The 27,173-nt window shown below is 42.1% G+C and overlaps 1 long non-coding RNA gene across 1 annotated transcript; it reads left to right on the forward strand.

Annotated features, from left to right (window-relative positions):
* Positions 1-5,172: 5,172 nt before the first annotated feature.
* Positions 5,173-24,461, forward strand: LOC129659958 (uncharacterized). Its single transcript, XR_008718257.1, has 4 exons — positions 5,173-5,304; positions 11,193-11,498; positions 13,885-14,044; positions 24,344-24,461. It is a non-coding gene; the product is annotated as an uncharacterized LOC129659958 (long non-coding RNA).
* The last annotated feature ends 2,712 nt before the right edge of the window (positions 24,462-27,173 follow it).

Here is a 27,173-nt window from a genome sequence, read left to right on the forward strand (position 1 = left end):
TAAAATTGACAAACCATTAGCCAGACTCATCAAGAAACAAAGGGAGAAAAATCAAATCAATAAAATTAGAAATGAAAATGGAGAGATCACAACAGACAACACAGAAATACAAAGGATCATAAGAGACTACTATCAACAATTATATGCCAATAAAATGGACAACGTGGAAGAAATGGACAAATTCTTAGAAAAGTACAACTTTCCAAAACTGGACCAGGAAGAAATAGAAAATCTTAACAGACCCATCACAAGCACAGAAATTGAAACTGTAATAAAAAATCTTCCAGCAAACAAAAGCCCAGGTCCAGATGGCTTCACAGCTGAATCCTACCAAAAATTTAGAGAAGAGCTGACACCTATCCTGCTCAAACTCTTCCAGAAAATTGCAGAGGAAGGTAAACTTCCAAACTCATTCTATGAGGCCACCATCACCCTAATACCAAAACCTGACAAAGATCCCACAAAAAAAGAAAACTACAGGCCAATATCACTAATGAACATAGATGCAAAAATCCTTAACAAAATTCTAGCAGTCAGAATCCAACAACACATTAAAAAGATGATACACCATGACCAAGTGGGCTTTATCCCAGGGATGCAAGGATTCTTCAATATCCACAAATCAATCAATGTAATGCACCACATTAACAAATTGAAAAATAAAAACCATATGATTATCTCAATAGATGCAGAGAAAGCCTTTGACAAAATTCAACATCCATTTATGATAAAAACTCTCCAGAAAGCAGGAATAGACGGAACATACCTCAACATAATAAAAGCTATATATGACAAGCCCACAGCAAACATTATCCTCAGTGGTGAAAAATTGAAAGCATTTCCTCTCAAGTCAGGAACAAGACAAGGGTGCCCACTTTAACCATTACTATTCAACATAGTTTTGGAAGTTTTGGCCACACCAATCAGAGCAGAAAAAGAAATAAAAAGAATCCAAATTGGAAAAGAAGAAGTAAAACTCTCACTATTTGCAGATGACATGATCCTCTACATAGAAAACCCTAAAGACTCCACCAGAAAATTACTAGAACTAATCAATGATTATAGTAAAGTTGCAGGATATAAAATAAACACACAGAAATCCCTTGCATTCGTATACACTAATAATGAGAAAACAGAAAGAGAAATTAAGGAAACAATTCCATTCACCATTGCAATGGAAAGAATAAAATACTTAGGAATCTATCTACCTAAAGAAACTAAAGACCTATATATAGAAAACTATAAAACACTGGTGAAAGAAATCAAAGAGGACACTAATAGATGGAGAAATATACCATGTTCCTGGATTGGAAGAATCAATATAGTGAAGATGAGTATACTACCCAAAGCAATTTATAGATTCAATGCAATTCCTATCAAGCTACCAACAGTATTCTTCACAGAGCTAGAACAAATAATTTCCCAATTTGTATGGAAATACAAAAAACCTCGAATAGCCAAAGCTATCTTGAGAAAGAAGAATGGAACTGGAGGAATCAACCTACCTGACTTCAGGCTCTATTACAAAACCACAGTTATCAAGACAGTATGGTACTGGCACAAAGACAGAAATATAGATCAATGGAACAAAATAGAAAGCCCAGAGATAAATCCACACACATATGGACACCTTATCTTTGACAAAGGAGGCAAGAATATAGAATGGATTAAAGACAATCTCTTCAACAAGTGGTGCTGGGAAAACTGGTCAACCACTTGTAAAAGAATGAAACTAGAACACTTTCTAACATCATACACAAAAATAAACTCAAAATGGATTAAAAATCTAAACGTAAGACCAGAAACTATAAAACTCCTAGAGGAGAACATAGGCAAAACACTCTCCGACATACATCACACCAGGACCCTCTATGACCCACCTCCCAGAATATTGGAAATAAAAGCAAAAATAAACAAATGGGACCTAATTAACCTTAAAAGCTTCTGCACATCAAAGGAAACTATTAGCAAGGTGAAAAGGCAGCCTTCAGAATGGGAGAAAATAATAGCAAATGAAGCAACTGACAAACAACTAATCTCAAAAATATACAAGCAACTCCTACAGCTCAACTCCAGAAAAATAAATGACCCAATCAAAAAATGGGCCAAAGAACTAAATAGACATTTCTCCAAAGAAGACATACAGATGGCTAACAAACACATGAAAAGATGCTCAACATCACTCATTATCAGAGAAATGCAAATCAAAACCACTATGAGGTACCATTTCACACCAGTCAGAATGGCTGCGATCCAAAAGTCTACAAGTAATAAATGCTGGAGAGGGTGTGGAGAAAAGGGAACCCTCTTACACTGTTGGTGGGAATGCAAACTAGTACAGCCACTATGGAGAACAGTGTGGAGATTCCTTAAAACACTGAAAATAGAACTTCCTTATGATCCAGCAATCCCACTGCTGGGCATACACACTGAGGAAACCAGAAGGGAAAGAGACACGTGTACCCCCAATGTTCATCGCAGCACTGTTTATAATAGCCAGGACATGGAAGCAACCTAGATGCCCATCAGCAGATGAATGGATAAGAAAGCTGTGGTACATATACACAATGGAGTATTACTCAGCCATTAAAAAGAGTACATTTGAATCAGTTCTAATGAGGTGGACGAAACTGGAGCCTATTATACAGAGTGAAGTAAGCCAGAAAGAAAAACACCAATACAGTATACTAACACATATATATGGAATTTAGAAAGATGGTAACAATAACCCTGTGTACGAGACAGCAAAAGAGACACTGATATATAGATCAGTCTTATGGACTCTGTGGGAGAGGGAGAGAGTGGGAAGATTTGGGAGAATGGCATTGAAACATGTATAATATCATGTATGAAACGAGTCGCCAGTCCAGGTTCAATGCATGATACTGGATGCTTGGGGCTGGTGCTCTGGGACGACCCAGAGGGATGGTATGGGGAGGGAGGAGGGAGGAGGGAGGAGGGTTCAGGATGGGGAACACATGTATACCTGTGGCGGATTCATTTCGATATTTGGCAAAACTAATACAATATTGTAAAGTTTAAAAATAAAATAAAATTTATAAAAAAATAAAACACTTCATTTATATACTATCAAAAAATCACATTTATTCATATCACCATCAGTCTTTAAGTTTGGGGAAGCTATAAAGTTTGTCGTGGCAGACTTGAGTTTTTCAGAATTCTAGTTTTCACTTGAACACTAAAATTTTACCATTGGCAACAAATACTGTCAGTCGGTTTCCTTGAAGTGGCAGGCTCATTTTGTTCAGTTTCAAGAAAATGTCTCCCAAATGCCCAAGGGTAGCTGCTTGTAATTCAGTCTTTCAAGTAAACATATTACTTTCCAAATCAAGTAGATCATTCAGTTTATATCACAGTTGCAAGTGAGTTACAGGTTAGTACTTCGGGATTCTATCCTACACAACAGTAAAATAACATGTGCTCAGGGTCAAGATTTAACACAGTTAATTTTTCCAGATTCACAAATGCCATTCTCATGTGCAACTGGCTTTGTGGACTTTTTGCTTTTACTCATTTTTGTTTTGTTTTTCTACTAAGAATGCCTTGCAGGTTAGAAACACAGAATTAAGCTAAAAATCACTAGAAGTTTTATTGCTGTTGCATTTACATCTTCAATATACAAATATCAACCCAGTGGGAAAGGCAAATAACATCTTGGTGTTAGAGCAGTTTTGTCTCTTGGACATCCTGAAAGGATCTTGGGGACCCTCAGGGTATAGGAACCATGCAAAGAGAAACCACTGAAGTAGCAAACCCTCCACAGAAATAAAATGATAAAATGTACCACATAGTTCAACTGTGACGAGCACTTACATGGTTTTAATAATGAAGTCATTGATATAGATCTAAATAAATTACAACATAACTATATTGGGAAAGGGGAGAGGGTGAAATGTATGTTGGTGGTGGGTATGGGTAGGTGAGTTAAAAAAAGTGAAAGTATTAGTCCTGTCTGACTCTGTGACCCCATGGACTGTAGCCTGCCAGGCTCCTCTGTCCATGGGATTTTTCCAGGCAAGAGTACTGGAGTGGGTTGCCATTCCCTTCTCTAGGGGATCTTCCTGATCCAAGGATTGAACCCTGGTTTCCTGCCTTGCAGGCAGATTCTTTACCATCTGAGTCACCGGGGAAGCCCCTGAAAGAGTTAAACTCTGGCATCTAAAATGGAGGGTAAAGAAATAATCATTTAAAACCTAAAAATCAAAATTAACCAGATTATTATTTTACAGTACCTGCTCAATAACCAAGGAAACTGCTCCAAGAGTTGTAAGTTGCTGTTCCGACTTGGACTGCTCTCCGAGGTTTCGCCTCCCTCGCATTTCTGTTCTCATCCCTTCCTCTGCCTTCTGCTGGTTCGGTTCCAGCTGCACTGCCTTCCTAGTTTCCCTTGTTCGCATCAGCTCTGCTGCCTGATTTGTTTTGCTGCCTTGTCCGGTCTGCATGGGCCACACCTCGCCCATATATCTACCTGCAGGCTAACCTCTCACTTTGGCCACCTGATGCGAAGAACTCACTCATTGAAAAAGTGCCTGATGCTGGGAGGGATTGGGGGCAGGAAGAGAAGGGAACAGCAGAGGATGAGATGGCTGGATGGCATCACCAACTCGATGGGCATGAGTTTGAGTGAACTCCGGGAATTGGTGATGGACAGGGAGGCCTGGCGTGCTGCGATTTATGGGGTCGCAGAGTCAGACACGACTGAGCAACTGAGCTGAACTGATCCTCTCACCCCCTCAACTCTTCCTCAGTGAGACTCGTCTTGGAGTTCTAGCCTCACCTCCCTCCCATACTCAGAGTCCCCTCCGCTTGCTCTGTTTTCTCCCCCACAGCTCTGCCCACCACTGCACATCCTATATAATTTACTTGCTTGCCACTGGTATTATTTTTCATCTGTGCCTTCCCAGTCTGAAAGAATAGAAGTCCCATGCTGGCAGGGGGTTTCAACTCTTGCATACTAATGTATCTGGAGGAAAGTTCAAACTCTGCCTCGGGAAGATCCCCTGGAGGAGGAAATGACAACCTCCTCTAGTATTCTCACCTGGGAAATTCGATGGACAGAGGAGCCCACCAGGCTATAGCCCACAGGGTTGCAAAGAATCAGACACAGCTGAGTGACTGACCTCTATGACCGATGTATCCAGAGCACCTGGGGTGCTACATGGCTTGCAGGAAGTGCTCACACATAGTGCTTGAATGAGGAGCAGAAGAGTGAGGTATACAGGGAAGAGTCTACAGGTTCTCACAAGAAGATTACAGAACCGTTTGGCATTTGAGTGTGTGTCGGTATGACTTTTTAAAAAGTGCTTATTGAAACATAGCTGATTTCTAATGTGCTAGTTTCAGATAAGCAACAAAATGATTTGTATATATATTAGATTGTTTTCCTTTATAGATTATTATAAGATATTGAGTCTATGCATCACAGTAGGTCCTAGTTGTTTATCTAATATACAGTAGTGTGTTTCTGTTAATCCTAAACTCCTAATTTAGCCTTTCCTCTTGGTAACCATCAGTTTATTTTCTATGTCTGTGAATCTATTTCTGTTTATAAATAAGTTGTTTGTATCACTTTTAATTTTTTTTAAAGTTTTTTAATTGCAGAATCATCGTTTTACAATGTTGTGCTAGTTTCTGCTGTACCACAGTGTGGATCAGCTGTAAGTACACGTATATCCCCTCCCTCTTGGGTCTCACTCTGGGTCATCATAGAGCACTGAGCTAAGCTCCCTGTGCTACAGAGCAGCCTCTTACTAGCGGTCTTGTGCGTGGTAGTATACACACATCAAATCTACTCCCTCGATTCAGCCTTCTCTCTCCTTCCCCCACTGTGCCCACAAGTCCATTCTCCACATCTGTGTCTCTATTCCTGCCCTGCAAACAGCACTAATTTTCTAGATTCTATACATACATGTTAATATACAATATTTGTTGTTCTCTTTTTTACTTACTTCACTCTGTATGACAGACCCACATTACTATATATGACCCAATTTCATTCCTTTTTATGGCTGAATAATTGTATGTATGTACCACATCTTCTTTATCCATTCATCTGTTATATCTGATACATCCATTCATGTATCATGTTTTAGATTCCACATATAAGTGATATCATATGATATATGTCTTTCTCTGTATGGCTTACTTCACTTAGTATAATAATCTCTAGGTCTATCCATGCTGCTGCAGATGATGCTATTCCATTCCTTTTATGGCTTAGTAGTAGTCCACTGTGCATATATATGTATATATTATACATCTATAAAATATATAAAACCTAAGCTTCATTTGTAGTCCATTGTATTCCACTGTATACAGCATTCATTGTATATATATACACACACACATACATACATACACACATATATACCACATCTTCTTTATCCATCAATCAATGGACACTTAGGTTGTTTCCATGTCTTGCCTACTGTAAATAATTCCACTATTGAGCATGGAGTACATGTATTTTTTTGAATTATATTTTTTTCTGGACATATGTCTGGGAGGGGAATTGCTGAATCATATGGTAATTCTATTTGTAGTTTTTCAATGAACATCTGTGCTGTTCTCCATAGTGGATACCCCAATTTACATTCCCACCAACAGTGTAGGAAGGTTTCCTTCTCTCCACACCTTCTCCAAAATTTATTGTTTATAGCCGTTTTGATGTTGGCCAAACTGACCAGTGTGAGATAATATCTCATTGCTGCTTTGATTTGCATTTCTCTAATAATTAGCAATATGAAGCATTTTTCATGTGCCTGTTGGCCATCTGTATGTCTTCTTTGGAGAAATGTGTACATATGAGTTTAATAAAAGCTAAGAGGCAAATTTATAGGAAAAAATAGAAAATAAAATTGCATCAGAAGTGGGAAAAAAACATAGAACATGGATGTGGGAGCTGTGGGTGAAAGAATGAGAAAGGACAGGAGAGGAGCTGAAGAGAGGAATCTGGAGGGTGGAGAAAGACAGAGAGGACTGGGCTGGAGCAGCCCGAAGGTTGCAGCTGGAGGGACCTAGCTGGGAACTCCCCCTGGGATCAGAGCAGAGGCCACGGCAGGGCCTGTGGCTCTCACAGTGACCCCCCTTCCTGGGTGAGGGCTCCCACACACACAGGGTATGCACTGAATTTCATGCTCCCACTTGGCCAAATGTTCTTGTAGGGAAAATCCTGCACCAAGCATCCTCAGCTGCTTCGATAGGCAGAGTCCTGGAGGAGTCTCTAATAGGGGACCCATCCTTTTCATCATCTAGTATTCTTGCCTGGAGAATTCCATGGACAGAGAAAAGCCTGGTGGGTTACAGTCCATGGGGGTCACAAAAAGCTGGACACCATGCAGCAACTATCACTTTCACTTCTCATCATTCACATGCCCCTGCGATGAGTGTCCAGTAGCTCTGGCCCATGAAGGACCTGGCTTCCATCTAGAACAAAACTTAGGAAAGGGGAGGGCAAGGAAGGATGACATGACCCCACTCAGAACCATACTTGTTTTAATAGAAGACAGATCCTGAAAACAGGGCCTGAAATTGAGAAGGTACTGGATCAATACTAATGGGCAAAAATGGCACAGAAAGCCGAGATTGGTGATGAAGATAAGTGAAGTGTCTGGTGTCAGGTGCATTCCAGTTTTAACAGAAAGCAAGGAATCTGAGAACAGGAAGCAAAAGGGACAGAAAGAGAGGCAGAAAAGGGGCATGGAAAGAGACCAAAATCATCTCAATCTGGCTTAGAGTCAGCTGTGTTTACCATCAGACTCCTGTGGACAAGTATGAACCACAGGTAGACACCCAGCCCCATCTAAACCTCCACTCCCAGTGCTGCCCACTGGCTTGGAGATTGCCTTAAACTCCTGCATATCAGCCAAAAGCAGCATAGGTCTTACAGAGTGTGTTCTCGTCATTATGAAGGATTTACTAGAGCAGTCCATGCATCCAACAAGCAGGTATTGAATGCCAACTATGAGCTGGGAGCTGTTCTAAGGACTGATGACACAATGGAGAAAACAAATATGGTCCCAGACCTTGGGGAGCTTGCAGTCTCATGCTGGAGACTGTTGTTAAAAAGGAATTCCTAAAACAAGCTTCATGAAAAAGGGAAAGGCTAGGATCAGTGCCCTGAGAGCAAAGAAAAGCAGGATTCGACCTTGTTGCAGACTCCAAGAGCATGTCTGTAGTGATGATGGAACAGTGATGTGAAGCTGAAGAGCTGGTTCCTGTGACTTGGGTGGAGGCAGAAGACAGAGAGGGCAGTGTGTGCAAAGTTTCTGTGGTCAAGGGTAAGCCAGAATGAAATATCCAGAGGAGGACGTGTGTGGAAGAATACATAAGCATTCAGGATGCATTTGAGCCTCCACTAAATGGAGTGTGGTAAGTGATGCTGTGGAACTGTGTCTTTAAACCCAAGAGAAAATGGGGAAAGCTTTGGAGTATTTTAAACATGAGAGTGATTGTCTTCTGATTTGTCTTTTGAAGGCATTACTCTGGACATGACATAGAGACAAGCGAGGTAGGGATAGACATGAAAAACACATTGGGAAGTGGCAGAGTAAGTGAAAGGTGACTGTCACATGGCTGAAAAGACAGAGAAGAGTGATTGGATTTAAGGGAGTAAGATCAACAGAACTTAGGGTTGGGAGGAAGAGGAAGGTGCAGAGATGCTTCCTTACATCTAGATTCTGCAGCCACATGGATGGTGGTGGCAGTCACTGGATAGATGACACCTGAAGAAGGTCGTAAAGTAGAGTGATGAGTGAGGGTCTGGAGAGTTTAACTGGCAGCTTAGTTAATTTTAGATGTCTCTGGGGACCATCAACGGAAGAGGGGTCCTCAGTCTGCAACGCAGCAGAAAGGCTTGCGCTGCAGGGACACTGTGTGAAAATTCAGCCATGGAGGTCCTGAACCTGTGGACTAGATGTCAGCCCCAGAGTTGAGGGACATGAGAACTCAGGACCTGTGACCTCTAACGCAATGAGGAAGGAAAGGGAGAAACGCTGAGTGTCAGAGACATAACAGCTGAAGTGAGGTGAGGAAACAGATGTGCGCTGTGCTTCCCACATGGCAACTTCATGCGATGGAAGAAATGCCAGCATAGGTTTCCACGTTTCTGTGTTTCTACATAGGGAAGGTCTGGAGCTCCCTAGCGACACAGGAGAACCCCTAGGTGAGAGTTAAAGTTGCTCTTCTCTAATGACTTGCTCTCCAGTGTTTACCAAATCCAAACAGGAGCTTACCCATCACATACAGACCATCGTGAGAATCTTAATATAAATATCAAGGGACTCTCACTCACCCTTAACATCCCTGACTCCCATGAGGGGCTGTGAGAAAAGCTGAGAATGACACATCCAATGATGAGCTAAGATGCATCCGTGAAGCTGCATGTCTTATGGAAAGGAGAATAAGACTACAAAAAAAAAAAAAAAAAAATACACTCAAGAGGGGCTTCCCTGGTGGCTCAGATGGTAAAGAATCTGCCTGCAATGAGGGCCTGGAGAATTCCATGGACTCTATAGTCCATGGGGTCGCAAAGAGTCGGACACGACTGAGCGACTTTCACTTTACTTCACTTGACAAGTATAAGGTGACTTTAGGAACAACAATATAGCAAAGACAGCTGGTTGCCTGCCAGGAATTCCCTTTCCTTTTTTTTCTTAAATAAAATCTAGATTTTTAAATGGTTATAGTATTATCTGGTCAAAGGGTTATGTGTCCCAAACCTCTTCGCAGCTGTGTGGCCATGTGATGTGAGGAGAAGTTACTATATTACCTGGGGCTCCTAGAAAGCCCCATGAAAAGGACAGGTTGCCCATGGCTCCTTTCTGCCGATTGTAATACAAGTGTGAAGCTGCATCAGGGGCTGTGAAACCAAATCCAAAGAGTAAAAGGAGCAGCTGGAGAGGAGGCACCCGGGTCCCTGACAACTTGAACACCCAGAAGAGTTGCTGCTACTGGGCTTCTCTGACTTGTAAGGAAGACAAAGGTCCAGGTAGTTTAAGCGTTGTTTTGATGGGCTTTGAGTGTATGCATTTACACTTGCTAGTAACGGTCTTAAGAAGATCCTGAGAAAAAATTACAGCAGAGGTAAAATCCAGGTGAGACTTTAAGGGTGAGGAGAAGTGGTGAAACTTGATAGTTTGACAAAATAATGTTCTAAAAGAACATTAAGTAAAACAGATTTAGAGAAGGACTCTATGCTCTAAAGTAGAACAATGTTAGAGTATTAGATTTAACATAAGTAGATCAAATAACTTTCCCACTGTTGTTGTTGTTGTTCAGTGGCTCAGTTGTGTCCAACTCTTTACGACCCCATGGATTGCAGCACACCAGGCTTCCCTGTCCCTCACCACCTCCTGAAATTTGTACAAGTTCATGTCCATTGTATCAGTAATGTCATCCAGCCATCTCATCCTCTGGTGCCCTCTTCTCCTTCTGCCCTCAGTCTTTCCCAGCATCAGGGACTTTTCTAATGAGTCGTCTGTTCACATCAGATGACCAAAATACTGGAGCTTCATCACCAGTCTTTCCAACAAGTATTCAGGGTTGATTTCCCTTAAGATTGACTGGTTTGATCTCCTTGCTGTCTAAGGGACTTTCAGAAGTCTTTTCCAGCACCACATTTTGAAGGCATCAATTCTCTGGCATTCTGCATTCTTCTTTGTTTAAGCTTTCACAACAGCATGTGACCATTGGGAAGACCATAACCTTGACTATACAGACCATTACATGTAACTTTTGCATTATATGTTTTTCATAGAGTTTAAGATCATCTCATTTCTCTCCAACATTTTATAGCATAGAGTTAAAAGATAACTTCTGAGATTAATATGAAGTTTCAGGATGTAGATATCATAAGAGAGGCAAGAGGGCTTCCCTGATAGCTCAGTTGGTAAAGAATCTGCCTGCAATGCAGAGACCCCAGTTTGGTTCCTGAGCCTGGAAGATCTGCTGGAGAAGGGATAGGCTATCCACTCCAGTATTCTTGGGCTTCCCCTGTGGTTCAATAGATAAAGAATACACCTGCAATGTGGGAGACCTGGGTTTGGAAGATCCCCTGGAGAAGGGAAAGCCTACTCCCTCCAGTATTCTGGCCTGGAGAATTCCACGGACTGTATAGTCCATGGGGTCGCAAAGAGGACTGAGTGAGTTTCACTTTCACTTTTCATTTTCAGGAGAGGCAAGAAGATGGTGATAGAGCACCAACCCTCTGCATGGACACAAGCCTCAGGGAACAGATGGATGGTGCAGAGAAATGCTGAACTCTGTGCTTCTGAGTGTATTCATTGAGGGATGTGGCTGGCAAGATGGGCAAGAATCCCAGGAGTTCCAAAAACCATACATCAGTGTGCTTAGTATCTGTCTCCACAGAATTCTGGAGCAGGTTATTAAGTGAATGGCTTTATGATAATTTCAGAGAAAAAGAAGTGAAACTGACAATTCTCAAGAACCAGAGTAGAAAGCTGCACACTCCTCTTTAGGTGCGTGTGATTGTTTACCAGGGCCCCTCAGATCTCTACAGTCTGCTCAGCAGGATGTCCATGCACACTTCTGGCTTTATCTATAACTTGAGGGTAGCAAAGAAGATGGTGAAACCCCACGAGTACAGGAGAGAGTAAAACATTTTAATAAATCATGCAGGGAGCATTATAACCTGCAAATGTCAGGCCAGTGGGGGTAACACAATTTGATTACAATTGGGAATTCATCTGTTTCTGAAAAAGGAAGGAGGAATACTTTCTTTATTCTCTCTTCAGTATTCCTTAGCTCCTTGTTACTCCCCTAGGGCATGAATACCAAGCTCCCAAGGGCAAAATAAAGAGGAAGTAGTCAAGACAGAGGGGTGAGGAGAGACCAGTCATGCAGGAAAGCAAGCCCAGGAGTGAGTAACAGCTGAAAGCATGTCTCTAGCATAAGGCATGTGACATAAAGAACCTCTGAATGCAATACTGGTTCTGTTCTGATTGAAATCTGAGAAATTATAGACCAATTGCTCAATGCTGGCGTTGAGCACTTTTTGGTGTGGGACAAAAACAACAGGGAATATAGAATAGGATCAGTAGAACCTGGAGGAAAAGAAATAATTACCTTTGCCCCATTTGACTGAAGACTTTCACCAGTTTCATAACAAACAAACAAACAAAAAAACATCTAGTCTTGGATGTAGCTGAGTGCCAAGCTTTGCTATTTAGAGATTTCCCATCACTGGGTTGAACTTCACTGTGTTTAGTTCTCCTTTCCTATCTTCAATTCCTCCTTCTAGTCTCCTCTTAACATCCTAAAGAAAGACCCCCTGTAGGTGATGTTATAGGCGCTCACATCTGTATAAGCACGTAAGAGTCTGCTGTCCAGACTGAGCAGGACAGGTAATGGGGGGAGACGTCCAGGCACTGATTTTCTAGGCTCCTCGGGTCCACGCTGGGCCCTCTGAGCCCATGGGTAGTCACCTCCTCCCCGTCCTGATCACCTGACTGCTGTCTGTCTGCCTTTGCTGACGCAGACGCCCAAGGCAACAGGACTGAAGCCCCTGTGTTTCCCAGCCCTGGCCGCTGCCTTGGTCAGTGGCCGCTCACCTTCACCTGTCCCACCTACCCTCACTGAGGCCCGCGGGGCTGCATCACTCTCTGCCCCGCACCACTCTCTGCCTGCATTCCCCACCCCGCTTCCGTGGGCCACCAGGCCCTGTGGATTCCACCTGCAAAACCCTCTTGCATCAGTCAGCTCCATCATCTCCTCTCCCTTTGCCACTGCCCTGGTTCGGTCCTCTACCCATTCCTGTCTGCAGTTACCTTTCTAAACCAATGCCTGATTATTCCACAGCCATGCTTTAGAAAACCTTCCGCGGTGCCACTCTGCCCACTGGAGGGAGCCCAGCTCTTCAGCAAAGCTCTAAGGCAGGAGGAGAAGGGGACGACAGAGGATGAGATGGCTGGATAGCATCACCAACTCGATGTGCATGAGTTTGAGTGAACTCTGGGAATTGGTGATGGACAGGGAGGCCTGGCGTGCTGCAGTCCGTGGGGTCGCAAAAAGTTGGACACGACTGAGTGACTGAACTGAACTGAACTAAAGCCCTGAAAAATCGAGTTCTGCTTTTCCAGCCTCATCTCCTACCCTCTCCTTCCCTCCCTGCTTCTCTCTCTCCCTCCTTTCACACAGACGCGCGCACACACACACACACACACACACTCCTTCCATCGATTCTAATCACCTAGGGCTAAGTTTTCTGAATATAAGTAACAAGCCTTTACCCTCAGAGCCCCAGCACAGGACTGTCCCTGTGGGTTTGAAGTTACTGTACTCTTGTCTATAAACAGCACCAGCATCAGGAACAACTCTCCTGATTCCCTGGCCCAGCTCTAACATCACCACCACCAAGAAGTCCTCCCTGACTCCTGAAGGCTATATTCATAGATGTCTCGTTCACGAGACATCTAATTTTTAAAAATCTAATTTCTATTGGAGTCTAGCTGATTGATAATATTGTGTTAGTTTCAGGTGTACAGCAAAGTGAATCCATTATACATATACACACATGCATTCCTTTTTAGATTTTATTCCCATATAGGTCATTGCAGAGTATTGAGTAGAGTAGGGAACTCTACTTTGATTGCAGTGATGGCTTGGTTCTTTTCTTAGTGCGTGCAATGGACCAGGGCTGTTCAGAGCCTCAGGGATGCAGACTTAGAAGGAATAATACAGTTGAGGTTGTTGGGTGCCGGTATTGGTGGTTGGACAGGACACTCCAGGAGGGTCACTCACAGCGTGAGGAGGGCTTTGGGGGTGAGGGGGTGGGAGAAAGACAGAAGGGTTTGCAGTGGCTTGGTTCTTTGACCTAACGTCCCGGCACATTTAATATTTTATCAGTGGCTTTGACAAAGACAGAGAAGACACAGCAAAGAAGTCAGCAGATGATACAAAACAGAGGAAATGCCTAAGACAACAGAACACAGAACAAGAATAAAATATACGCCAGTTGGTTTGATGTCCAAGCTAACATAATGGAATATACAGGGATAATTTGAAGGTATGTCTCTGCGTGCTCAGCTGTGTCTGACTCTTTGCAACCCCATGGACTAAGCATGTCAGGCTCCTCTGTCCATGGACTTTTCCAGGCAAGAATACTGGAGCAGGTTGCCATTTCCTACTCCAGAGGATCTTCTCAACCCAGGGATTGAACCCATGCCTCTCGTGTCTCCTGCATTGGCAGGCAGATTCTTTACCACTGATCCACCTGGTCACTTCATATTCAAAACCCTGCACAGCGCAGGTGTTCTGGGAGGACTCGGGGCTGGCTTAATAGCAATTTATGTAAATTAGACTTGGTTGAATAGCTGATATCTACAGATTATAGATTTTGTTCCAAGTACAGCACTAAATACTTTATATGGTGTCACAGCCATACTACTACCGTCTTAATTTTACAGATGAGGAGGCTGAGGTGCAAAGTGTTTAGTCTAAGGTCATATAGGTAGAAAAAATGAACCTACGATGTCAAATCAAGCTTCTGACTCGGGGGCTGTACAAGCAATTACTGGGCAGAGCTGGCTGGCATGAGTGATGCTAAGCCAGTTGTAGGATGTGGCTAATTTAAATAGCAAATGCAAAATTGGGTTGTATTCATAGAAATATACTGTCCAGATCAAAGGAGGTGATTTTCAGCTGTAGCTGATTTCTCACTGATCAATTCAAATGTGATTGCTGTTTAGTATTGGAACTGCATTTTAGAAAGAACATGGACAAAGCAGAAAGCACTCAGAGGAAGCTGATTCAGAACATACATGTCCTGAAATTCAGATATTTGACTAAAAGCTCGAAGCTCTAAAGATAGTTAGCTTGGAGAAAAGAAAAGTCACAGCAAATATATCAGTTTTCTCAATTGTTTAAGAAGAACCAATCACACAGGAGAGGGCTGTATTTATTGGTATTGCTGTAATAGGCAAAATCAGGACCAAAGATGAAAATGAAGATGCATTTCAATGTAATGAAAACAGTCACAGTATTTATAGTGGTGGAGCAGTTCTCCTCGTAAATGCATGCGCTCCCCGTGGCAGGGAGATTCAAGGGAAATTTAATTGAGGACAGGGAGGGCCGTGCAGACAGGGTTTCTGTATTACATGGAAGGTTACACAAAATGGCTCCCTAAATTCCAATCTAGTTAGTGGCACCCCACTCCAGAACTCTTGCCTGGAAAGTCCCATGGACGGAGGAGCCTGGTGAGCTGCAGTCCAGGGGGTCTCTAGGAGTCGGATACGACTGAGTGACTTCACTTTCACTTTTCACTTTCATGCATTGGAGAAGGAAATGGCAACCCACTCCAGTGTTCTTGCCTGGAGAATCCCAGGGATGGGGGAGCCTGGTGGGCTGCCGTCTATGGGGTCGCACAGAGTCAGACACGACTAAAGTGACTTAGCAGCAAACTCTAAGCTGGAGAAGGCAATGGCACCTCACTCCAGTACTCTTGCCTGGAAAATCCCATGGATGGAGGAGCCTGGAAGGCTGCAGTCCATGGGGTTGCTGAGGGTTGGACACGACTGAGCAACTTCACTTTCACTACCCACTCTAAGGTTTGTTTTTCAGAGTCCAATTTGAAAATGCTACAGTTAAGTAGAGGTGTTACATAGCAGGTTTTTCACACAGGGCTGGCAAAGAGCAGATGCTCCATAATTATGCCTTCAGAGGTCTGGTTGTGGATGATATTTGTTTGTGTTCAGAAACTTTCCATGGCCAACAAAACATGTTGCTATGTTTCTGTAAATGAGAATGTGGTCATTTAAAACACAATCTCAAAACCCCATGCTATTCCTCCAACCCAGAGGCAGAGTCTGCATCTCTAGCCCGGGAATCTGTGCAGGCTGGTGGTTGCCTCGGCCAACAGTGCTCAGTAGGGGTGACACCATGTGACACTCAGGGCAGGGCCATAAAGGGACTGCGAGCCTCAGCTGTGTGCTTGGAGGCCTGTGTTTAGAATCTTTAGTGCCCATGTGAGCTGGACTGCTCTGCGGCCCCCATGCCTTGAGGAAACAAGCCACGTGGAGAGGCCACATTGTGGGCACACCAGGCCTGGTGTGAGTCTTTGACCCCAAGCACAGACGTGTGAGTGAAAAAGCCTCCAAACAAGTCAGTGCCCCCCAACCCTTGAGTTCCCCCAGTTGCTGCCCCAGACAAGGAGCAGGGACAAGCCACCCTTGCTGTACCCTTTCCAAGTTCTTGACCCACAGAATCTCTGACCACCATCCATGGTAATGGATTCGAACCACTACGTTTTGAGTTGTTTGTTACACAGCAATGATGACTGGGACAGAGCAACACTTGATGTTTATAAGCAAAATTTCTGGACCTGTGTGGGAGGAAAAGTCAATTACTACAGTAAGTATGCCATGAATATGGGTAGTCTGGAAGTGCTGCTGGCATATGGGAGGGGACAGTCCACTGTGGCATCTGGCTTAATACAGACCTCTCCATACGCAAGAAAACCTGCTTTGAAGTAATCCCCATTTGGAGGACAGTATGGGATAAATAAGCTATATTCTTCATTCATTCATTTCACATTGGGTGACTCTGATTTTCCACGGGGTAACCTGGATATTACAAAGAAACTGGAGTTAGTTTGTGCAAATTCTTAAATAGCTCACGCTTGTTCTCCTTTAGCCTGCCACAGACTGGCTACCACATACCTTTAGGAGCTTCTGTACTTAAACATTCCCTCTGGAAAACCTTTGGTAATCAGAAGCTAGATGCTCTGGCAGTAATAAAAAAAAAAAAAAAAAAAAAACACCAAACTGATGGTATTTGAAACATCTCATTTTAGATCAGGGTTAGGAAACCACCAAAAAAAATCAGACTATTCTCGTAAGCAGTCAAAATTCCAGCACCGAAGTCGTCCATGGCTTTTCTCTAATAGATGCGTTGAGGTCTGTTTCCATAGGAGCAGTCAGTGGGGAGACACCATCCAAGGCGGACACAGGGTTTCCTTCCAATTAGAATATTGACTCTGCAGATCCCTGAATAATCGCTCTTTGCACAAGAGATCATCAAGGCTCCAGGGCCACTTCATTGCTGCTTGCTTCATTATTTTACTGGGGAATGAAATAGACTCAATAGAAGGTAATTATATTACTGGCTTTGGTGCTCCAAAGAAAGAGATCAGTATTACATGTGTTCCTTCCTAATCCCCTAACTCTTCTCAAGACTTTTTAAAAGATAATTGCCTGTAATTCAGAAAGTTCATGAGTTAATTTACTTAAGACCCCAGAAACACACATAAGACCCAAGGAAGACCTTGAGACACTCTCTACGATCTTTTCCCTAATAGGATTATTGAGGACAAGATGATTGTAAAGATGCTGTGCTGAAATGATATGAAAAAATCTTTTTCAGTTTGCATATGTCTGCACAAAGCAGAAATGAAACAATGTATTGGTACTAAGCAATGCATGTTTTAGCATTTTTTATTATAAAAGGTTTACATGTTTGTGATTCTTTTTTAAAAGGCATAAATGTTTATGGTAAAGAGCAAAACACAGCCCCCTACTCACCTTTCAGTGCACCCTAAAAAATTTCTCCAAAAATAACTGATGTAAAGGCATATAAACATTTTATGTATTCTGTTTCTCTTTATATTGTCTTCTTCAAATTTTGTCTTAACAATGCATTTTGAATATATTTCCTGCAAAAATGTATATTTTTAGATTGTAGGTATGTGTATGTATACTAATATATAGATACATAGTGAATAATAGTGAAAGTCACTCAGTCATGTCTTACTCTTTGCGACCCCATGGACTGTATAGTCCATGGAATTCTCTAGGCCAGGATACTGGAGTGGGTAGCCTTTTCCTTCTCCAGGGGATCTTCCCAACCAGGGATCGAACCCAGGTCTCCTGCATCACAGGTGGATTCTTTACCAGCTGAGCCACAAGGGGAAGCCCATATATACACATACATACATGTAATACACACAAACACATATACACACATACGTACATGTAACACACACATATACACTTACACATATATATGTATATATAAAACAGATTCTTTGTACTTCATTTTATGGTTATACAATAATTATGTCACTGCTGCTGCTGCTGCTGCTAAGTCGCTTCAGTCGTGTCTGACTCTGTGCGACCCCAGAGATGGCAGCTCACCAGGCACCCCCGTCCCTGGGATTCTCCAGGCAAGAACACTGGAGTGGGTTGCCATGTCCTTCTCCAATGCAGGAAAGTGAAAGTGAAGTCGCTCAGTCGTGTCCGACTCTTAGCGACCCCATGGACTGCAGCCCACCAGGCTCCTCCGTCCATGGGATTTTCCAGGTAAGAGGGCTGGAGTGGGGTGCCTTCACTAGTACCCTATTAATAGACAATTAAGTTATCAAGTTTTTGTTCTTATTATCAGTACTTTATTGAGGATCTTTGAACTTATATGTTTTCAAGAATCAGAGACACATTCTAAGATAAATTCCAGTTAGGCCAGAAGGTATATGTATTTTTAAAATACTCTAGTTGTGTTATGTGTGTTATATCCATGAGGTTAAAAATATTAACTTCAAGAGAGCAAAACATGAATTTAATTTTATTTGTTATAAGACAGAATTTATAATCAATGATTTACTTCCAAAATATGGGGCATCTTAAGGTGAATTTTTCTTTTCCCCTAAAACAAAAGAGGTTTTAATTCCCTACTTGAACGTTTTACAAAAGGATTGTCATGCACAATAAACCCTATATTTATTTCAAAGAAATACATATTAAATGATGCTTCATGTTTACATGTTTCACAAACTTCAGAGAATGAATGCCATTTGTGAAACAGTTTAGAAAAGAAACCCTTCATAGTAATTATTTGGACGATAAGAAAACATAAAATCTCATTCCCGTTGGATGAAAATGTGCACTGCTAAGTTAGATGGCTGATACTGCTGGACAATTGGGGCAGACACGTCATAGCTATGATTGCATATAAAGCAGCACACAGAACACGGAGCTCCACCTGCTCAGATATTCAACAGTCATTTCATGGTTGCTGTAGTCAAAGATAAATTTTCCTGGACATGCCTAGTCATGCATGCATCAGATAAGGCTCACAGCCAAAATAAACTGCACTTCAGTGTAAGATGAACAGCCAAAGGCCGTGGTAGGTCCCTGTTCCGTCTTGATCTTTTTCAAATCCTAATCTACTTCCTTCATCTCCAGGCTTTCTCTCTCTCACTCCCGCTCTCTCTCAATTAATATAGGGTTTCCTTAAGAAAAGTTTCTAACTGTATTATAGATGTGGCATTTTGTATATACATGATATATACATATATGTTTCTTTGTTTAAATGTGAATATTTAATCACTCCCTTTCGCTTCAGGGGCTTTGGTCTCACTGTCAGAATTGCTAAACAGGAAGGTACAGACAGCCTGTGATGACTCCCTTGTCAATCTCAGTGGGCATGAGCAGTCGCTGGAGCCTGCAGTATCAGTTGCTAGGCAACATGTTCATCTGCTGTACCTGATATTTCAATTCAGCAGCAGTAAACGTCTGTTATGTTACGGTCTTTCAGAACCACCTTCATTACATAATATCTACCATTCTAATAAAGGAGCTTCAAATGCTGAGGGGTGTGAGGGTTGCAAGGAAAATCAGTGCAGCTGTGGCACTGAGATAATGTCAGATGAGACTTTCTGGGTATAAAAAGTATAAAATGATGACATATTTAACACTCAGTCTTTCCTGGCAGAGCATTAAGGAACCATCATTCTAGGGCCATTTCCTTGATGATATCAAATCAACTCGTTGTCAATCTACAAAAGTTTCTAACTTCACTCTCATGAAGGCAAAACAGCACAGACCTAGAAAAATAAGAAGAATATTAATGTTCTGTATATAATAAATGATGCTAGTATATCTAGCCAAGTATTGTCCAGAGGAAAATTCTTAGGAACAAACTTTATGGATTTATATTGAAGCCTGCAAAGAAGCAGCGATGCAAGCATTTCAAGTTGCCAATCTTGCTGGAACATTTTCCTAAATAGATGTCTGAGATTCTATGACCCTCACTGGAATGATTTCAAATTGTAGACTTTATCCTTGAGTTTTACAGGAAACAAATAATTATTATAATAAGATAGTTCAAAGCAGTTTTGTTAACTTAGCCACTCTGTGTCCAAGTTTTCCTTATTTATAAAATAGAAGGGTACTAATTAGAATATGTTTGGATATGGTAACAAGAACAACAATGAAATCCCCAAGTAACAGTATCTTGAAGAAGACAGAAAGTTATTTTTCTCCCACATTACAATTTCCTAAGAGTCCCAAGCTGAGAATGTGTCTTCTGTTTTTTGGCTTCCAAGCTTCAGCTTCCAACTTCCGTCTCCTGGTCTGAAATGCATCTGGCCAGTAGGGAGGCTAAAGGAGCCGTACATGCCTTCCCTCAAGACGCTCTTGGGCACTCCTCCTGTCTACACCACATGGGACTGAACCTGGTCACACCCAACTGCAAGGAAAACTTGGAAACCTGGTTGTCAATTGAGAAGATATGTGCCTGTCCAGCTACAATGCAGGGTAGCTTTTATTAAGCAAAAGCAGAAACATGGATATTAGGAGACAACCAGCTCTCTCTGCCACATGAAGAACCAAATGCAACCCTCAGCAGTGCCGTAAAATAGAACTAATGAAGTCTTAAACTAAGATCATAGCATCTGATCCCATCACTTCATGGCAAAAAGAAGGGGAAAAAGTGCAGGCAGTAACAGATTTTATTTTCTTGGGCTCCAAAATCACTGCTGATGGTGAATGCAGCCATGAAATTAAAAGACACTTGCTCCTTGGAAGGAGTGCTATGACAAACCTAGTTCAGTTCAGTTCAGTCACTGAGTTGTGTCCGACTCTTTGTCACTCCATGGATAGCAGCACGCCAGGCCTCCCTGTCATCATCAACTCCCAGAGCTTGTCAAACTCATGCCCATCGAGGTGGTGATGCCATCCAAACATCTCATCCTCTGTCATCGCCTTCTCCTCCTGCCTTCGATCCTATTAAACATATTAAAAGGTCCATATACGAAAGTTATGTCCAACCTAGATAGCATATTCAAAAGCAGAGACCTTACTTTGCCAACAAAGGTCTGTCTAGTCAAGGCTATGGTTTTTCCAATGGTCGTGTATGGATGTGAGAGTTGGACTGTGAAGAAAGCTGAGCACCGAAGAATTGATGCTTTTGAACTGTGGTGTTGGAGAAGACTCCTGAGAGTCCCTTGGACTGCTAGGAGATCCAACCAGTCCATTCGGAAGGAGATCGGCCCTGGGATTTCTTTGGAAGGAATGATGCTAAAGCTGAAATTCCAGTACTTTGGCCACCTCAAGCGAAGAGTTGACTCATTGGAAAAGACTCTGATGCTGGGAGAGATTGGGGGCAGGAGGAGAAGGGGACGACAGAGGATGAGATGGCTGGATGGCATCACTGACTCGATGGACGTGAGTCTGAGTGAACTCCGGGAGTTGGTGATGGACAGGGAGGCCTGGCGTGCTGTGATTCATGGGGTCGCAAAGAGTCGGACACGACTGAGCGACTGAACTGAACTGATAGTCAAGGCTATGGTTTTTCCAGTTGTCATGTATGGATATGAGAATTGGACCATAAAGAAGGCTGAATGCTGAAGAATTGATGCTTTTGAATTGTGGTGCTGGAAAAAACTTTTGAGAAGCCCTTGGACTGCAGGAAGAATCAAACCAGTCTGTCCTAAAGGAAATCAACTCTGAATATTCATTGGAAGGACTGATGCAGAACTTACAATAATTTGGTTGCTTGATGTGAAGAGCCAGCACGCTGGAAAAGACTCTGATGCCAGGAAGGATTGGAGGCGGGAGGAGAAGGGGACGACAGGGGATGAGATGGTTGGATGGCATCACCGACTCAATGGACATGGGTTTGAACCAACTTCGGGAGACTGTGAAGGGCAGGGAAGCCTGGGGTGCTGCAGTCCATGGGGTCACAAAGAGTTGGACACTGCTTAGTAACTAGACAACAACAACAACAAACTGTAAAAACAACATGTCTCTCATGAGTTTTACTTATACCCCAGGAATGGAATAGGACAGAGAGAATAACTTTAAAAAAATGGATCCACTCTCTTACCTCACTTCTTTCAAAAATGATCCAAGACCCTGAAGATACTGGGCTTGGAGAGCAAACGGCAATTTGGGGTGACAGGTATGCTAATTCTCTTGAGTATGGTTGCCTCACTTGTGAATATACATCAAACCTTAACCAACTATACACCTTAAATATGTGCAGTTTGTTATATGCCAGTTATCCCACAGTGAAGTCTTTTTTTTTAAGAAATCATAAAATATGAGCAAAACTATAGTTAAATAAATGTCATGGCTTTTCTTAGTGAAATAATTGCAAAGATGGTTAACTCAAAGAATTCAAGGTGGTGTTCTCATCAATAAAGTTCCCCAGTGATGAATAAAAACCAGATACATGACCCCTCGTTAAACAAGTATATGGAAAAAAATAGGAAGAAGATTTTAGCTGGAAATGGATCACTGAGAACCCTGAGCAAAACTAGGTTTATTCAGTAATTCAATTTGTGTGTGTGTGTGTGTGTGTGTGTGTGTGTGTGTGTGTTCATGATCTCTCCTGAGTCTCCAACATGAGAACCTGCCACATTCAGATGGGGATCAAGGTAATTGTGATTCCCCCATTGCTCAGTGGTAAAGAATCTGCCTGCGATGCAGAAGACACACGAGACCCCGGTTCGATCTCTGGGTGGGGAAGATCCCCTGGAAAAGGGCATGGAGCCCACTACAGTGTTCTTGCCTGGAGAATTCCATGGACAGAGGATCTTGGCAGAATACAGTCCACAAGGCTGCAACGAGTCAGACACGACTGAAGCAACTGAGCATGAGTAGGAAGCACAGACCTTTTACCAAAAAAAGCAAAACCGGGAGAATGCACTTTCTTTTGGAACAGGAGTCAGAACCTTCAGGCAGCAGACAATTGGCAAAAACAAGAGTGAATAGCAAATGTGCTTTATTTTTCTATGATGATAAATGGGAGAAGGAGAAAGAGAGGGAACCCACACCTTCCTGTTCACCGTACCTCCAGTAAAAACGTGCATCTGTAAAGGATGGTAAACTGACTGGTCCCTTCACCTGTCTCAATTTTTCTTATTAATTCTCATCTCTACATATTTTATATTCATCCATTCAAACATTTTTGAGCACCAACTTTTCACGTGCCAAACGTTTTGTTAAGTGCTGGGGATAAAATTAAATAAATAAATGCAACCCTGAAGAAGCTCACAACGTGGGAAAAGAGAGGCAGGCATAAAATCTCTCCAGCTCAGCTTATCCATGTATTTCTGAATCTTTGCGGTGCCTTTGTAAAAATATGTATTTACTATATATTTTAAGCAAGCCCAGAGAAATAAGTGGTAGAGAAGCAGCTGAAGACTGTTTTCTGCCCCAGAACCAGAAATCCTCTCATCTGTACATCATTGGGAGTTATTTTAGTATATCAAATTGGGTGGACTTGGCCTCTGCATATCTTTGGCATCTTTCTTTCCATAATATGATAATATAAATGGAAGAAGACAGATTGAAGGGCATTGAGTCATGCATACATTTCAAAAGTAAAAGAAAATAAAAACTAGAAATTTTATATTAGAGTCAGGAAAATACTGAGATTTTATGTTAAGGAATGATCCTTAGCAAGACAAGTGTTTTATTTTACACTTCACATTATTGTTTTCTGTGTTACTTTATCCTTCATCTTATGTTAATAAAGACATATGAAATCAGATTTACTGTATGAAATGACCTGTCCATAATACTATCACATCTTTTCAAATATAAACCTATCTTTTTTTCAGAGGGGCTAAGAAATCTGTCCTCAAAAGGGGATGAGCTCAGGATGGACATTCTCTGTGTCTTAGTTGAGCAGCATGTCTTGGATCTGTTATGCTTTGATGAGAGATGAACATGTGGGTTTGTGAAGTGTGGTGGAGGCCAACTGATCTCGAGGAGAATGTCTAAATCACAATGGTAACAACACTCTAGGTGAAGATAGTCTTGCTTTGCAGCCAATGTATAGCCAGCCCAAGATTACATAATGTTAATTGGCTAAAGTGACTTATATAGAAAGGGTGATTCATAATTTGAATTTTGTATATCTGCTTACCATTTTGTTCCATGTCATTGACATTTTTCTAAACTTTTTGTAAACCATCATCCAGTTGGTGCTTTGCAATGCCTTTATAACCTGTTGGGTGAACATTTCATTTTCATTTTAAAACTTCCTTGACTCATCACGGTGTATTTTAAATACTTTGTCTTTGCAGAACATTCAACACAGGCTGGAGGAGGTTCTTCAACACATCACACTTTTCTGATTGAGGAAGGCAATTGATTGTTGGTAATTACTGAACGGTTACCCCCCACCCCCGACCCCAGATAAGGCAAGTATGAAAGTGAAAGTGTTAGTCACTCAGTCATGTCCAACTCTTTGCAACCCCATGGTCTATCCATGGAATTCTCTAGGCAAGAATACTGGAGAGGATTGCTATTTCCTTCTCCAGGGTATCTTCCCCACCCAGGGATTAAACCCAGGTCTCCCACATTGCAGAGAGATTCTTTATCCTCTGAGCTACCAGGGAAGCCCCCCACCTCCAGATAAGGCAAGCTTCCCCCTAAATCTCTCCCACCTTTTCCCCACCCCCAGATTTTCACATATGCATATGAGTTTAAATAACATAATAGATCTTTCTTAAAGTACAAAGAATGTCTTACTGAATAGCAATACTAGTGGAGCACGTGCATGCTAAGTCACCTTAGTCATGACTGACTCTTTGTGACCCCATGGACTGTAGCCCTCCAGGCTCCTCTGTCCATGGGATTCTCCAGGCAAGAATACTGGAGTGGGTCTCCATGCCCTCCTCCAGGAGAACTTCCTGACCCAGGGATCGAATCTGAGTCTCTTATGTTTCCTGCATTGCCAGGCAGATTCTTTCTTTGCCACTAACAATACCTGGGAAGTCCCTCAGTTCAGTTCAGTTGCTCAGTCATGTCCGACTCTTTGAGGCCCCATGGACTGCAACATGCCAGGCCTCCCTGTCCATCACCAACTCCTGGAGCCTACTAAAACTCATGTCCATCGAGTTGGTGATGCCATCCAACCATCTCATCCTCTGTCGTCCCCTTCTCCTGCCTTCAATCTTTCCCAGCATCAGGGTCTTTTCCAATGAGTCAGTTCTTCACATCAGGTGGCAAAAGTATTGGAGTTTTAGCTTCAGCATCAGTCCTTCCAATGAATATTCAGGACTGAATTCCTTTAGGATAGACTGGTTGGATTTCCTTGCAGTCCAAGGGACTCTCAAGACTCTCAAGATTCTTCTCCAATACCAAAAGCAATTGATCAAAAGCATCGATTCTTCAGCACTCAGCTTTCTTTACAGTCCAACTCTCACATCCATACATGACTACTGGAAAAACAAAAGCTTTGACTAGACAGACTTTGTTGGTAAAGTAATGCCTCTGCTTTTTAATATGCTGTCTAGGTTGGTCATAGCTTTTCTTCCAGGGAGCAAGGGTCTTTTAATTTCATGGCTGCAATCACCATCTGCAGTGATTTTGGAGCCCCCCAAAATAAAGTCTATCACCATTTCCATTGTTTCCCCATGTATTTGCCATGAAGTGATGGGACCAGATGCCATGATCTTAGTTTTCTGGCTGTTGAGTTTTAAGCCAACTTTTTCACTCTTCTCTTGCACTTTCCTCAAGAAGCTCTTTAATTCTTCTTCACTTTCTGCCATAATTGTGTCATCTGTGTATCTGAAGTTGTTGATATTTCTCTTAGCAATCTTGATTCCAGCTTGTGCTTCATCCACCAGCATTTCACAGGATGTGCTCTGCATATACTTTAAATAAGCAGGGTGACAATACACAGCCTTGACGTACTCCTTTCCCGATTTGGAACCAGTCTGTTGTTCCATGTCCAGTTCTAACTGTTGCTTCTTGACCTGCATACAGATTTCTCAGGAGGCAGGCTTACCTGGTATTCCTATCTGGTATTTCCACAGTTTGTTGTGATCCACACAGTCAAAGGCTTTGGCGTAGTCAATAAAGCAAAAGTAGATGTTTTCTGGAATTGTCTTGCTTTTTCGATAATCCAACAGATGTTGACAATTTGATCTCTGGTTCCTCTGCCTTTTCTAAATCCAGCTTGAACATCTAAAAGTTCACAGTTCACGTACTGTTGAAGTCTGGCTTGGAGAATTTTGAGCATTACTTTGCTAGTGTGTGAGATGAATGCAATTGTGCAGTAGTTTGAACATTCTTTGGCATTGCCTTTCCTTGGGATTGGAATGAAAACTGACCTTTTCCAGCCCCGTGGCCACAGCCGAGATTTTCATATTTGCTGGTACATTGAGTGCAGCACTTTAACAGCATCATTTTAAGGATTTGAAATAGCTCAAGTAGAATTCCAACACCTCCACTAGCTTTGTTCATAGTGATGCTTCCTAAGGCCCACTTGACTTTGCCTTCCAGGATGTCTGGCTCTAGGTGAGTGATTACACCATCATGGTTATCTGGGTCATGAAGATCTTTTTTGTATAGTTCTTCTGTGTATTCTTACCACCTCTTTTTAATATCTTCTGCTTCTGTTTGTCCATACCATTTCTGTCCTTTATTTTGTGCTTATCTTTGGTATCTGTAATTTTCTTGAAGCGATCTCTAGTCTTTCCCATTCTACTCTTTTCCTCTATTTCTTTGCATTGATCACTGAGGAAGCCTTTCTTATATCTCCTTGCTATTCTGTGGAACTCTGCATTCAAATGTATACCTTTCCTTTTCTCCTTTGTCTTTTGCTCCTCTTCTTTTCTCAGCTATTTGTAAAGTCTCATCAGACAACCATTTTGCCTTTTTTCATTTGTTTTTCTTGGGAAGCCCCTAGTGGAATGCTATCAAGGTTAAATCATAATAAATAATAACAATCTATTCAGAGCTGTTAATCTCCTGCACTAACATGTGTCAAGCAAAATGATTGCATGTTTTATTACCTGGACTAGTACAAGTGTAACCTTTATGGAGCATTACATATTATATCATAAGTATTAGAAACTGAATGGCTGTTGTAAGTCATACCATCTTGTCCCACTCCTCTGGTGTGGT

This window comes from Bubalus kerabau, chromosome 9, assembly GCF_029407905.1.
Source record: "Bubalus kerabau isolate K-KA32 ecotype Philippines breed swamp buffalo chromosome 9, PCC_UOA_SB_1v2, whole genome shotgun sequence".
Lineage (NCBI taxonomy): Eukaryota > Metazoa > Chordata > Mammalia > Artiodactyla > Bovidae > Bubalus > Bubalus kerabau.